The following is a 16,195-nucleotide window of genomic DNA, read 5'->3' as shown; positions in this document are numbered from 1 at the left end:
CAGATAGTAGGTGCCCCCACAGAGAAGGCTCTTCCCCTGGGGGCCGCCAGTCGACATTGTTTGGCTGACGGCACCCGGAGGAGCCCCTCTCTATGAGAGCGTACCGGCCAGTGGAAGGCTATTGGTGGTAGTAGGCGGTCCCGCAAGTATCCAGGTCCTGAGCCATGGAGCACTTTAAAGGTGGTAACCAAAACCTTGAAGCGCGCCCGGAAGACCACCGGGAGCCAGTGCAGTTCGCGCAGGAGGGGTGTTACATGGGAGCGCCATGTTGCTCCCATTACCACCCTTGCGTCCGCACTCTGCGCCAGTTAGAGCCTCCGGATGCTCCTCAAGGGGAGCCCCATGCAGAGAGCGTTACAATAGTCCAGGCAGGAGGTGACGAGGGCATGAGTGACCGTGCGTAAGGAGTTCCGATCCAGAAAGGGACGCAACTGTCGAATCAGGCGAACCTGACGAAAAGTCCTCCCGGTCACGGCCGTCAAGTGCTCTTCTAAAGACAGCCGTGAATCCAGGAGGACGCCCAAGTTGCACGCCCTCTCCATGGGGGCCAATGATTCACCCCCAATAGTCAGTGATGGCACCAACTGACTATATCGGGACGTCGGTCAGCCACTCGGTCTTGGATGGGTTGAGCCTGAGCCTATTCCTCCCCATCCAGATCCGCACGGCCTCCAGGCACCGGGACATCACTTCAACGGCATTGTTGGGGTGGTCTGGGGTGGAGATGTACAGCTGGGTGTTGTCAGCGTACTGGTGGTACTTCACCCCGAAACCACGGATGATCTCGCCCAGCGGCTTCACATAAATGTTGAACAGGAGGGGAGAGAGGACCGACCCCTGTGGCACCCCACATATAAGGCGCCTCGGGGTCGACCTCTGTCCCCCCAACACAGACTGTGACTGGTCAGAGAGAAAGGAGAAGAATCACCGTAACATGGTGCCCCCACCCCCAACTCCTCCAACCGGTGCAGCAAGATACCATGGTCGATGGTATCAAAAGCTGCTGAGAGATCTAACAGGACCAGAACAGAGGAGCAATCCCTGTCCCGAGCCCTCCAGAAATCATCTACCAACGTGACCAATGCCGTTTCCGTGCTGTACCTGGGCCTGAAGCCCAACTGGAACGGATCCAGATACGTCGTTTCATCCAGGTGCTGGGGGAGCTGTTGCGCAACCACACTCTCAACAACCTTCGCTACAAAGTGAAGGTTGGAGACCAGACGATAGTTTACCAACATTGCCGGGTCCAGGGAAGGCTTCTTGAGGAGAGGCCTCACCACCGCCTCTTTCAAGGCGGCGGGAAAGTCACCCTCACCCAACGAAGCATTTATAATCCCCTGGAGCCAGCCTCGTGTCACTTCCTGGGAAGCCAGCACTAACCAAGAAGGACACGGGTCCAATAAACAAGTGGTCCCATTCAGTCTGCCCAGAATCCTGTCCACGTCCTCAGGGGTCACAGGATCAAACTCATCCCAGATAACATTCTCAAGACCTGCCCCAGTCCCTCCCCCTGAGACTACCCAGTCGGAGTCCAGATTGTCCCGAATCTGAGTGATTTCCTTAAATACATCCAACAAATGTACTGTGATGCTTATGCAGTGTACTTTTTCTAAGTACATAATTAGCTGTCATTAAAACATGTAATCTGAAAAAAGTTGAAAACGCTTATTCCAGACCAAGGATAACTAGATAGTTTCAGTCTTGTCTTCAGAAATCTATATGGAAATTGCATGTGGCTTCTATCAATTTTAGGCCATTACAATGTATCAGAGCCACTTACAAGAAACAGAAAATGCTCTTTTGCAAATTAAAATATAAGGGCAGAAGCAAAGCAACTTTTACCTGACTTGGCACATGGATTATAATCTTAAATACGTTTTGTGGGTTAAGGGATGAGGGAATATAGAGGAATATCATAGCTCAGAAACCCAGATAAGGGAATTGCGAAAACTTTTTTTCTTCTGGGTATCAACAATAACAAATGATCCCTTGGTAAGCAACTTATTCCAAAACACTTTAAGCTTAAGTAGTTCTGGGTGAGAATATGTCCTTCCTGAGAAATTTATGAGGAACAGATGAGAAATTTATGAGGAACAGGCTGAAGCAAAGAAGGGAACTTTTTTACAAATAGAATAGTTCTCTCTCTTTCTCTCTTTCTCTCTCTGTTTTTACAAATAGTCCTTATGATTGTTGTTTAACAACTATTCTAAGTTACCATACACCTCCCCAGAGCTACATATGATCCTTTTTTAAGTTACAGTGGTTGTACACAACCCATGGTCATGCAGTCACATTTTGGGAGCTTAGCAACCAGCTCACTTTATGGCCCAGTCATAAATTCCAGTCATGTGACTGTGTGTTTTATTTTTTGCTGGTTTCCAGCATTTATTTCTGGTTTCTGTCATAAAATGCCTATTGGGAAAATAGATTTTCTTTATGACAAGAAATTTCAAGAAATCGGGTGTGGTCATGTGATGCCTTGACTTATGACTGTAATGACTTACAATCATAATTCCGGACTCATTTATGGTGATAAATCAAGGACTTCTTGCAATGGTTTTGTCTTCCAAAGATTTCAGGGAGCATAGCTGGAAAGTAGGCAATATTCTCTAAAGTGATTTCAACTGAGTTAGTTATTAGCAGTGGTAAAATAATAACTGCTGATGAGTGAATGTTAGTGGCAATTTGAAAGCTTTGCTAACTTGACAGTTAGGCTTTAACTTCTTTCTCCTCCTTCAGTAAACCTGTTGAAGATAGAGGAGTGATTAAAGAGCAGTGACACACTGATCACAAAGATGTTTCTCCTTACTGAGATTTGAGACTGACATCACAGTCATGTCCTGAGTAGTTGGTTCAGACCATATGAGGAAATTGGTGCACAATAGAAATACCTTGATATAGCCTTTTTTCTAAGATGGTAGTTTCCCTGGCTTTGCGGTTAGGTAGAGTGACCTCCCCAATAGGAAGTTGTAGAAGTGTTTCATTCTACTTGCTGTTTTATTGCATAGTAGGTTTTTAATGTGCCATGTTATTTTATATTATTTATTTATGGGGGAGTTGCTGTACTTTGTATATTGCAATATATAAATTTGCAATACCGGCATCCCGATATAGTCAGCTGACTCCATCGCTGACTATTGGGGGCGAGTCTTTGGCCCCCTCGGAGAGGGCGCGCAATCTGGGAGTCCTCCTGGATATGCAGCTGTCCTTGGAGGAACATCTGACGACTGTAGCCAGGGGGACCTTTTGTCAGGTTCGCCTGATTCGCCAGTTGCGACCCTTTCTTGATCGGGATTCCATGTGCACAGTCACTCATGCCCTCGTCACCTCTCGCCTGGACTACTGCAACCCTCTCTACATGGGGCTCCCCTTGAAGAGCACCCGGAGGCTCCAACTGGTCCAGAATGCGGCCGCGCAGGTAATTACAGGAGCTGCATGGCGCTCCCACGTAACACCGCTCCTGCGCGAGCTGCACTGGCTCCCAGTGGTCTTCCGGGTGCGCTTCAAGGTGTTGGTTACCACCTTTAAAGTGCTCCATGGCATAGGACCTAGTTATCTTCGAGACCGCCTGCTGCTACCGACAACCTCCCATCGACCCGTGCGCTCCCACAGAGAGGGCCTCCTCGAGGTTCAGCCAAACAATGTAGGCTGGTGACCCCCAGGGGGAGGGCCTTCTCTGTGGGGGCACCTACCCTATGGAACCAACTGCCCCCTGAGATAAGGAGAATTCAAGACCTTGGTGCCTTCCGCCGTGCCCTTAAAACTTTCTTTTTTCATCAAGCCGGGCTGGCTTAACATATTTTAAAACTTTTAATTTTTAATTGGTTTGTCATTTTAAACTGGGGCCAAATTAATATATATTATTTTAATTGTTTTTAATGTTTGTATTGTATGTTTTTATCTGGCTGTACACTGCCCTGAGTCTCTTGGGAGAAGGTGCGGTATATAAATTCGGAATAAAATAAAAAATAAATAAAATAAATAAATAAAAATAGGTATATAATGGGCTATAAATTGTTCCTCCCTAATCTAGACCTGATGTCAGATTGTGTAATGCCATTTTTTTCTTTCGTTCAATCGTGTTCCATTCTTGAAGAATGCCTGTAGTTTTCTTGGCAAGGTTTCTCAGAAGTGGCTTGCCATTGCCTGCTTTGGGTTGAAAGAACTTCCCTATAACAAATTGGCTCTTGTCACCTACTGCTTTGCTACTGAGCATATTGGAACCTAAGATCTGGGATGGAAAAATGACAAGAGATAAAAGTGCTAAATAGATAAATAAAATAGATTAAAGAGTCTTCTGCTACCACTAGGATATGCATTCATTTTTTAGAAACCAGTGACTAAGCAGGTTTTTCTTCAAATTAAATTTATACAAGTAATTTAAGTTGCAGGATTGTATGGTTCAGTACAGATATACTGCAGGGACCAAATTGACTGTTCTAGAGTAATATATTCTTTATGCTTTAAGGTCGTGACATATGTAACATTTTTAAGGTAAACCCCTAAGACTAAGGTTAAAGCATAATGTATGTGCATGAACAATTTGTAATGACCTGGAGAAATATATCAAAGAATCTTTATTCTCTGCTACGCTCTGCTATTGTCACTTAGTTCTAAGGCTCTGTTATCCCTAAGTAATCTTATAAGGATAAAAGAATGGTACATTGTAACCTTAAATGTTAGAATAAGATAAGAAAACAAATGTAAAAAATGAGTGAAAGAAAGGATGGAACTGCTATTTGTTTGAAGAAAATCTTCAGGAATTTAGATAAACGGGAAAAGAGATGTTCTATATAAGATTGCATTTATATGTTATAGGCCAGCTATATTCTGGATTTAGGAAAACACTATCTTTTTCTTAGCCAAACTTTAAATCACATGTTAATTTTATGTTTCCAAGAATTCCTGACACCATTACCTTTTTCATCTGTGAACTTGATTTACCCCTTAGTAAAATACTATTTCTTATTAAGTAGGAATTATTTTTAATTGTTTTTTAAAATAAATATTCCATTTGAAGTGTTTAGATTTTGCAAGCCAAGCTCAAACAATACTGATAAAACATCACAACTCTCTTCGCCCATGTTTCCTCTTGGTGGGGAAAGTAAAAGCAAGCACAGGGGAAAATAAATAAAACAATTTTGTTTTGATAGAGCTTTAGTGGAGCACATACATTTTTGTTCCAGCTGTATTTTTAGATGATATCAACAGTGGGAATGCTATTTGTAAACCTACAATTCCCTTAATGATAATGCGTGACAGCTTCCCCAGTACCTGGATAAAACGGTTTATCTGGATCCGTTCCAGTCGGGCTTCAGGCCTGGGCACAGAAACGGCATTGGTCGCGTTGGTTGATGATCTCTGGAGGGCTCGGGACAGGGGTTGCTCCTCTGTCCTGGTCCTGTTAGATCTCTCAGCGGCTTTTGATACCATCGACCATGGTATCTTGCTGCACCGGTTGGAGGAGTTGGGGGTGGGGGGCACCGTGTTGCAGTGATTCTCCTCCTTTCTCTCCAACCGGTTGCAGTCTGTGTTGGTGGGGGGACAGAGGTCGACCCCGAGGTGCCTTATATTTGGGGTGCCACAGGGGTCGGTCCTCTCGCCCCTTCTGTTCAACATTAATGTAAAGCCGCTGGGCGAGATCATCTGTGGTTTCGGGGTGAAGTACCATCAGTATGCTGATGACACTCAGCTGTACATCTCCACCCCGGACCACCCCAATGATACCCTTGATGTGATGTCCCAGTGCCTGGAGGCCGTGCGGATCTGGATGGGGAGAAACAGGCTCAGGCTCAACCCATCCAAGACCGAGTGGCTGTGGTTTCTGGCGTCCCGATATAGTCAGTTGGCGCCATCACTGACTATTGGGGGCAAGTTGTTGGCCCCCACGGAGAGAGCTCGCAACTTGGGTGTCCTCCTGGACTCACGGCTGTCTTTAGAAGAGCACCTGACGGCTGTGGCCGGGAGGACTTTTCGTCAGGTTCGCCTGATTCGCCAGTTGTGTCCCTTTCTGGATTGGGACTCCTTACGTATGGTCACTCATGCCCTCATCACTTCCCGCCTGGACTACTGCAATGCTCTCTACATGGGGCTCCCCTCGAGGAGCACTCGGAGGCTCCAACTGGTGCAGAGTGCAGCTGCACGGGTGGTTATAGGAGCAACGTGGAGTTCCCATGTAACACCTCTCCTGCACGAGCTGCACTGGCTCCCGGTGGTCTTCCGGGTGCGCTTCAAGGTTTTGGTTACCACCTTTAGAGCACTCCATGGCTTAGGACCTGGATACTTACAGGACCGCCTGCTGCCACCAATAGCCTCTCACTGGCCAGTACGCTCTCACAGAGAGGGGCTCCTCAAGGTACCGTCGGCCAAACAGTGTCAGCTGGCAGCCCCCAGGGGGAGAGCCTTCTCTGGGGGGGGCACCTGTTATCTGGAATGAGCTCCTCCCGGAGATACGGAGGATCCCAGATTTACGCATGTTCCGCCGCGCCCTCAAGGCCTTTTTATTCCAACAGGCTGGCCTGGCCTAACTTTCCCTTTTAAATGGTATATGAGTAATTTTAAATCTGTTTTTAAATATGGGGATGTTTTAATTCGTCTCGGTCCAAATTGTTTAATACGTTTTTATACTGTTTAAAATTTTATAATCTGTGTGTTTTATCTTTTTGGCTGTTCACCGCCCTGAGTCCTTCGGGAGTAGGGCGGTATATAAATCTAATAAAATAAATAAATAAAATAAAACAAATAAAATAAATGATAGTGTTGCCTGTAGATAACTTCTTTCCTTACATTTTTGTAAGGTAGGCAATATAAGTCAATCAACAGAAATACAATCAAAGATATTAGGGATATACAATCTTGTCCAGGTCAAGGACATCTTTAGGTCTTGACTGGCATTTAGGGACCATACTCTAGAAAATAACAGGTAGGTAGGTACTGATTTAAGTCTAATTTAATTTTAAATAGACAACTCGGGATTCATTGGGTCATTGTTTCAGAAATGTTTCCTTATTAAACAGATAAACAGAATGACTACTGGTGGACAAAATGGCAGTGGAAGTAGGAGTGAGTTCCAACTTCTTGCTGCCTTTTCCATTGACTTTCTTTGAAGAAAGGTTGCAGAGAACACTGGAAATGTCAATCATGTGGGTGCGGCAGCACAGCAGTGACCACAACTTTGCCAAACTTCAGTCCCACAGTAGTGTTGTATTTGGGTGCATTCTGTTACTGAGCCCTTTTAAAGTTTGCTGATATAAAAATAGTTGTCCTATAATGCTTCAACCAAACCCAAGAATTATAGCAGTATGTAAATATAGGTAGTATGATTATGTTCCAGTTCTATGTTTAATAATAAGTTTTCCCCGTTTTGTAACAAAATACAACTTGGTAACACTTTTGAAAGTCCCTGATAACTGTCCACACCCAAGACTTTCAGCCACAGATTAAATATTTACATCATTGCTCTACATGTTTAGTCAGAAGAGTAAGCACTGTTACATTTTATTTGTTTTCTATCCTCTCTTTGGATAGGATAAGGAGCTCAAGGTGGTGCATGTACCATTCTTTCTTGTCTTTCTCTTAACCTTATGAGGTATCTGGACATAGAATGACTGGCTTAAAATCGCCTATGAGTTTTCATGGCTAACAATGGAATAGAACTGAGGTCGTAGGCTCTCGGGGGGAGTAAAATCTATCTATTGTACATGTGATGGCCGATCCCCGGAATCTCTGTTCCACATTACATTTGTATGTCCCCACTACCGAGACATAAGATCAAGATTCATTTTTCCTATTTCCCAGAGATTTCTTGGTTCACCTGATCTGTTCAGCCTTTATTTCTTACTCCAGGACACAGACTCCAATATAACTCCAAAGGTGGCAAAAAATTTTGTTGCAGTCGTGGCTGAAGAGACAGGTAACCCCTACGGCAGAGGATCACTAGTATTGTTAGTACAGAGTGTATCTAAGGCAGTAGATGGTGTACTGTCACATGATCTATCTATATTTGTAAAATTATACTCCCCTTCTATGTGTATTTTAATTTGGTCTTTGACCGCAATAAAAGCTTACTACTAGAACTGAGGTCTTCATTGTTTTAGTCCAGCAGTATAACAACTATTTCATACTGGCTCTCAGAACCACCCTCTCACTGCTATTTATATCCACTCCAATATTGTTGCCTTAAAACACTATGAGGGGTTTTCTGTGTTCATGGAACATGACAAACGGTTTTTTCTGGAGTAAACATGCTTTCCAAATATTGAACCCTAAGTAGTTCTTCTAAATAGGAACACTAGAGATTTCATTGTTTTCATATGAGTCAATCAATCTAGGTGCTGACTTTTGAAATTGCTTGTTTCAGCTGGAAAAAAACTCATCCTGTGAAGTGCTAAATGCCTTTGATTCAGGGATTTTGAAAGTTGGTGCATTGATATCTGTGTTTGCAGAGCTGGAGGGAGGCTTGTGTTTTGTTTTGTATTTTTTTTTTTACAAATCTCTTGTATTTTTACAGCTTATGAGAAGGAAAGTAATTGTAGTGTTAAAGTGCTGGCGAAATGCCTCATCAAGCAAAACTCATATTTCATGTTTAGTGACAATCACATACTGCTTTGCAGAGAAGTAGGGGTTACTTAGAAGATCATTATGGGTTTCTCACTTTAAAAAGTTATAGGGGCTACAGAATTCTCAGAAAGACAATAGCTTCTTCTGCCCATTGTTGACTTCCTTCCCTCCCTCTCTTCTTTAAACCAATGGATGCCTTCTCTCAGAGCTTCATGTAGATGAAATGGGATGTAGTGGGGAAAGAAGTGAATCCTTGGCACTCTAGAAGGGAGAATCTACCCAGAGTGGCTTCTCCCCTTCACTTGCTGGACTTGCCTGCTCAGGAAGGAGTGCAAAAAAATGCCCACAGCTCTGGACCTTGTAGGTGTTTTAGAAGAATACTATGACTGAACATGGTATTGAATTTTCCCAAGAGTAGCAGAAATAGCAGGAACTCACTCCATTTAGATACCTAACAAAGCTCATAAATCTAAAGAAGATAGTAGCTAACTATATAATAAAAGATAATTCCCAGAGAATTACTTGGGATGTATCCCAATACACAGGGCATTTTACCAAACAAGTTGACTTCTTAAACTGTTCCCTGTAAATAAGAAATCCAAAATTAATAATTGAGATTATGCTATTGGAAAATACAACGCTTTCACCAAATAAGTTAACATTGGATTCTCCGAATACACTGATACATCTGCAAGAGATATTCTGTCATATACTGTATGTAAACCTAGCATTCAATTTTAATTATTTAATATTAATCCAAACTTGATTATCCTATTTTATTGGATAAGTGAGCTAAAATGTCTGCTATGCAGATAGTTGATTGATAAGTCCATATCTAGGCATATCTAGACATGGTTTGTATAGATCAGGAACTTAGAAAACAACTAATGTAATTAGTGTTACAAGACCTGCACAGGTACACTATGTGCTTACAAAACTGTTTCAAATAGGGAAGCATCTGTTGCTACCAGATTCTACCAGATTCCGTTGCGACTGGTAAACCGGAATGAGACACTAGGCTGAAAATTACAGTCTACAGTCCTACATCTTTACATGAAAGTAAGTGATGCTGGATATGCTTCAATGTACCTCCAAGTAAGCATACATAGTATTGCATTATTACTTCAGACATCCACAGTGTTTATCACCAGTGAGCTTGCCAGATCACGAATGGGAGAGGAGGAACAGCAAGAGGGAAGGTTATAGTAACAAAGATCTGGCATGAATAAGCTAATTTCTCTGCATGCTATATAGGTCAACTGCCTTTTTATAGCAGAATTCTAATGAACGATACATAAACTCTTCATGCTGAAGTCTTATACTGGAAGCAGTTCTAGAGCAAATTATTTGCATTGTAATCTCTCCCTTCCACTAGGTTACTACAAGAGATTTCACAGATTCATTTAAAGCCTGTTTGTGGGCTTTGGCAATCATAATTAAAGTACATTCTGAATTGGGAGGCTTCAGTTAGAATCCTCTCAAATCCATTAGCCATAGTGATTAAAGACAGCATAGAAGCATATTGAGATTGTTTTATGGCAGCCTTCCCTAACTTAGTGCTCTCCAGATGTGTTGTATTTCAAATCATGTAGTCACCCTGCTAGTATCTTCTTTGGCTGCTTTATTTGGACAGTTTCCTGGCATTTTCAGTTAAGCAATAACATGAGTTAGGTTGATTTGTGATTGTAAAAAGCGATAAGTGCATCCTTTCTGTTTCTGCTTTTGGTTTGCTCATGGAAATGTGAAACTGAGGCATACATGTAGTGCAATATTAAATGCATTTATTCCTCACTACCAAATAATGGTAAATGCTTAGATCAGGAATTTAGGGAAAGTTGTACATCAAAGAATGAAAACAATGTGATTTGCATAAAAATGATGCTTAAACAATTTATGTTAATAGCTATATAACTTGGAGAAAATGCATGCAGAGACCTATATATTGTAAAAAATTTAAATAATTTCATGTGGATTTTAGAAATAAAATATGGAAAAATCCTGCTGACCTGAAATATTGCCTTATTAAGAAGATGGTAAAGGAGAAAACAGTTTTACTGTTTTGCTCATACCTGTCCTTGAAGAAGAAACATCAGTGATTTGACCTTAATTGTGAGCAGCTGAATTTTGCAAAATTCATTAAAATGAAGGTGGGCCGGTTTAGAATTCATAGCTAATAAGCTACAATGGCTGGGAATTGTTAGTTGATGTTTACTGCATTCAGAGGATAAACATCTAGAGAAGTCTGGGCAGCCTAAGTTTTGATTTCATTGACCTTAAAACCTGTGATGATAATCAGTTGTAGAGTGTTAGGTTTCTAAAAGCATACTTAACTGAAGTGTTTTAGAAGTGTAAATGGGCAATTGGAGTTCACTATTGCAATCAGATTCAGTCTGTGGTTTCTTTCATGAACTTCAGCTTCAACTTAAAGTGGGTTTCTGCCTAAAATTAATGACAGAATATACAGAATAAAGTTTGTTCATAATATAGTGGAAAATGAACAATTTTTTTCATAACTCATCTGAACAAATTCAAAATAGTTAAAGAAGAAAATGGAACAACAGCTTCACTAACAGGAATTCTGGTTATAGCTTCCCTGGACTGGCTTAATTATAGCCAATGAATACAGATTTAACAGCATTTAAAACAAATGGTCCCAACTGGACTTGAACAAGTCCACAGCATAAAGGAATTCTGCAATTATGAATTATTATGTAGAAATGTCCTTGCAGTTTCAGTTTACTGCTTTAGAAGCAACTGCAGTCTTTTAACTCCGTTATAAATACTCTGGAAACTAACCTTGTGGCATGTGTGAATGCTAAAACGAACCCCTAGTGACCTACTGCATTGCAAAGCTGCATCAATGGGGATAATTTGACTTAGGGAAGGGAAATCTTAGCTCTTGCTCTACCTCAAGGATGCAAGTATTTTTAGGCCAAGGACATGACTTCAGTTTTGATGAATCTGGCCTCTTGTAACGGAAGAATGGAAACAGGATAAAGAAGTGGTAGAAACAGAACAAAGCCAGCACTTATTTATTTAATAATGTCCATCTTCTGCCACACTGAAATAACAGTGCAGATATACACAAAGGTTGTGGAGTTTGCACTAGAGGCATTTGAGGTGGGAGGGCAGGGTGCATATTTCTACTTGCCTGAGAAGGGCAGCCTGTTTGTGGCTAGCATTATAGTGAATATAATGATTGTGCAGACTAGGAGTATGGAAGGACTATAGTTTTCTACTTTTCTTTACTTTTTTTATTGAATTGAGATCTTCGTTATGAAATTTAAGCCTATTTTAAAATTGAAGGTATAGTATTCCTATATTTTTTACCTCAGAAATGCCAGAAACAATTACAGGTTGTCCTCGATTTATAACCATTCATTTAGTGACTGTTTGAAGTTAAAACAACACTAAAAAAAAAGTGACTTATGATCAATTTTCCCATTTATGACTGTTGCAGCATCTCCATGATCATGTAATCAAAATTCAGACACTTGGCAACTGACTCATATTTATGACAGTTGCAATGTCCTGGGATCATGTGATCTCCTTTTGCGAACTTCTGACAAGCAAAGCCAATGGGGAAGGCAGATTCACTTAGCAACCATGTCACTAACTTAACAACTGCAGTAATTCACTTAACAACTGTGGCAGGAAAGTCATAAAATGAGGCAAAACTCACTTAACAAATGTCTCCCTTAGCAACAAAAATTTTGGTCTCAATTGTGGTTGTAGGTCAAAGACTACTATATACCAAGTTTATGAAATGGACTTTTCTAGGTGGCAAATGCTGCAGTCCCTGTAAAAGGGCTTTCTATCAACTAGTATCTGTGTTACTTAATGAAAATAAGTGTTTATTCCAGAGTTCATACTCTGTGTCTCTTTCTTTGCTATTAACATGATAGTAATTTAGTTGAACTATCAGAGGAAAAAAACATCCTTTGGCTTGAGTAATCAGAATGACAAGCTAATGTTTGCTCAAGTGAGAGGCAGTTAGTCTCACATGGTTGATATGTGGAAGTTTGAAGTTGTCAATGTGGCAATTCATCTTATGAGGACCATTCATTCACATGGATTGCCTCACCATTCAGATCACACTGGGGTGGAAATGATTCACCACATATTCTTGTTTGAAAAGAGAATGTTGTGAAAATGATTGAAATGGATATCAACAGGTCTACACACAAATCAGCTTCTGTGAGTTCTCAAGACTTTTATTTTTATCTCTTAGTTCAGTGTTTCTCAACATTGGCAGCTTGAAGATATGTGGAGGTTAACTCTCACAATTCACCACCCAGGGGAAGTCTGATGAAGAGGAGCCCTATGTAAATACAGTTATGGAATCATATTAAGCTACATTTTCTGAACTATATATTCAAGATTGATCAATTGCTATATTGGTTTGTTTGTTTGTTTGTTTGTTTATGTGGGATAGCAAACTAACATTTACATGGCAGAAGTAGTCAGTTACAATAATTTCAGTTTCTTTGACAGGAACCCTTTTCAGACTGTCAACAGTAATTCATCAAAGATGAGGGGAGAGGCAGGAGGAAATACAATTCTATGTTAATGCATCAGCCTTCCTCAAACTGTTGCCTTTCACGTTTGGATTTCAGCTATCATAATCTATAGCTTAGATGTCATGCCCATAATTGGTACTCAATAAATTGGGAATATGTGAATTGTAATCTATCACTTATGGGATGGAGGATTTGGAAAAGGTTCTGTGTGTCAGTAATCAAGTCTCTTTTAGATATTTTAAAGCAACATCGGAATGGTTTCTTAATTGTAAATTTGCATGATATTGAATTCCTGTGATGTGATCCCAGTCTATAATTAAATCATAATTCTATTGGGGGAAAAAACACCTAGGTTTTTTTTTTCTCAATATAATGTGTCATTTGCAGAATCATTTGAGGCCTGCACAGCTTATACTTTATGATGAGTTGCCTTCTATGCAGAAAGGCCCCACAAAGGGTTAACCTGTTTCCCAGGGCTTCAACTTGCTGCCAACATAACAAATCCTTAGGTTCATTTTGTCCTCTAGCGGTTAATGCCATGCTAATTATACACAAAAGCAATCAATCTCTCGACTCTTCTCCTTCCTTTTCTGGATAGAGAAAAAGCAAAGCAAAGAAGGATATTAAGGTTCTTACAGACAGATTATTCAAAACGTGATTTGTAAAAACCTATGGAAAATGTAATACTTGGAAACATTTGTGCTGAAATTTCACTTATAAATATTCACTAATATTTGTTTTAGTCAAGTATTTCTGGGAAAGAGTCAGACAGTTATAGAAGTTTGAAATACATGTGAATTATTCTTCTTCAACCCCATCTCCATCTACCAGTGAGGAGTTGTTCTATGTGTTTAACACTAGTTTGTAAACTAGATTTATTACAGTTGGGGGTTGGCGATCAAAGGCTTACCTAGTGATTGCTGCTTGCTGCTTTTGTCTTTTATGGTCAGGAAAGACTGAAATAGTTAACACTGAAAGCTAGAACAATTGGATGCATACTAGCTACATTTCCCCTTAGTAAACAGTCCAGAGTTAAAGACAAGTAGTAGTTTTGAGTTTTCTGCCTCAAGGGGTCTTGGAAATTACATGAACTTTATTTTTTCTCAGAAAGAGGGGGGGAAACACTCCTTTTCAGCAAGATACCCTTTGAAGAATTTCCACTTGCCTAGTACACGGAAACCCCCAGAGACTCAGTATTGTTCAACAGTGGCCAAAGAGCTTTGGGACTATATGCTTTTGTCTTTCCCAGGCCCTGGGTCCCCTTGCAAGGCACTGTATTTGGACTTTAGTTGCAAGGTTAAAAGTCAATGCTGGAAGATGTTCATACTCATATAAATTGCACAAGATTTTACAATAAGGCTTCCCAAAGCTCTAAGACAGGCTCAGGGGAAAAAAAGTTATTATGAAAGGACAGTCTAGAGCTTCTTCTCTGACTTAAGCACTTTTGGGCCATTGCTGAAAACTCTGTAAATTAAAGTCCATACATCTGTAGGGCATCCAGATTGTGGAAGGCTGATTTAGGAAAGCAAGGTATTCTTAAACATATTTTGACATATACTGCTAAGTAAGAGCAAGTCATACCATGAAAATATTTATTGGCTGTTCATATAGTGTAATGTACGCTAGATGGCCATGAATAATTAAAATAGGCACATAATTATGTAGGGTGTGTAAGTGAAAGACATTACTAAAGTTCATAGGTGCATGATTTGAAAACCATTGACTCCAAAGGATGAGATTGCAGGTGAGCAAATCTGTCAGAAGAAACCTAAGATATTTCTCTTAGCTTTCTTCTGACAGATTTGCTCACTTGTGATCTCACCCTTTGCAGTCAATGGTTTTCAAATAGTAAATACTTTATAGTAACTATCCTCCAGAAACAAACGTAGGAAGTAAAGAGGGATCTAGGTTAAATGCTGATGACTGTTATCCTGACACTTTACTTTACCCAAATGTTTCTCTTGTATAGGAATTGGAGGTTCCAATCCACAAAAGGCTCTCCTGCAAGATCATTTGGAAAAGTATAAACAATAGATTAAAAAGCAATTTAGTCATAGAACGATCTCAGAATAGGTATCTAACTCAGGGCTCACAACATGTAGTATGAAAGGCTGTTTTACTATAAGAAAGGACAAGGTTTCTAAATAAAGCTAGCTAATGATTTCAGTTTGCTAGTTTTGATTATTTGAGGGTCTGCTGAGTGTAGGAAGTGGCATTTGATCTTCCAACAGAGGAACTTATGACCTCTGCTAATGCAGTGCTTCCCTTCTGATGCACGTATCCTCTTTAGAAGAGTAGGAATTGACATCAGGACATGATGTCATGTGACTCTCTGGATCAGTGTCAAGGATAGCTGGATGTTTTCCAGAGAAAATAATTATTTTGATGATGAACTCTCACTTAGCAGCTCGTTAAGTGGATATTTGTGACCTGTTACAGCACAATTTATTTACTTGTGTGCCTTTTATAGAAATAAAAGAAATGCATTATCATGTGTTAATCAGATGTTTTACTGGGCTTGCTACATCGCTTATGAAGTAGTTTGAAAGCTACTTCTAAAAAATACTTAACAGCTAACATGCTGATCATGAATTCCTTTGCTTCTCATTGACTAGCTGTATAACACATATATTGTTAATATTGTAAAATATTGTTCAAAAGCCTTTTAAGAACTTTTAATCAAAAACAACAAAAATAAATATCACCACTAAACTGTTATATATGGAAGTTGTGGGAAGTTACTCCTATATTTAGTAAGAAATAAACTAGATTAACTATGTGTAAACATGGGTCTTATATATATTGAGCAAGTAAGTTGTAAGTGGACCAAAATCTTGAACTTGCAATCTGAACTACCATACTACCACCAACTACCCAACCAAATAATAGGCCCCCTTCCATTAACTTGCAGCCCAAGAAACTAGGAAGGATGTCTTCTAACCCTCTTGCCCCTCCCACATTGCTGCTATGGGCTAAATTACCTTTTCCTGATCATTCCCTTGGCTGTGTTATTTTGTCCAGTCTTCAAAGTCATTTCCATATACCATTACACGGTGCCATCAATTCATGCTAAATCATGTTCAGAGTCAACTATGGATTCTGAATTTTAGAGCAGC

At 40.4% G+C, this 16,195-nt stretch overlaps 1 protein-coding gene across 1 annotated transcript in view; it reads left to right on the top strand.

Moving 5' to 3' along the window:
• The window catches only part of SH3PXD2A (SH3 and PX domains 2A), a 251,693-nt gene that overhangs the window by 20,136 nt on the left and 215,362 nt on the right, over positions 1–16,195 (top strand). The window lies entirely within an intron of this gene.

Source organism: Pituophis catenifer, unplaced genomic scaffold (genome assembly GCF_029215685.1).
Source record: "Pituophis catenifer annectens isolate HBS135680 unplaced genomic scaffold, rPitCat1.0.hap2 SCAF_6, whole genome shotgun sequence".
NCBI classification, from domain to species: Eukaryota; Metazoa; Chordata; class Lepidosauria; order Squamata; family Colubridae; genus Pituophis; species Pituophis catenifer.
The sequence above is the reverse complement of the archived record's forward strand: the minus strand, read 5'-3'. Positions and strand labels throughout refer to the sequence as shown.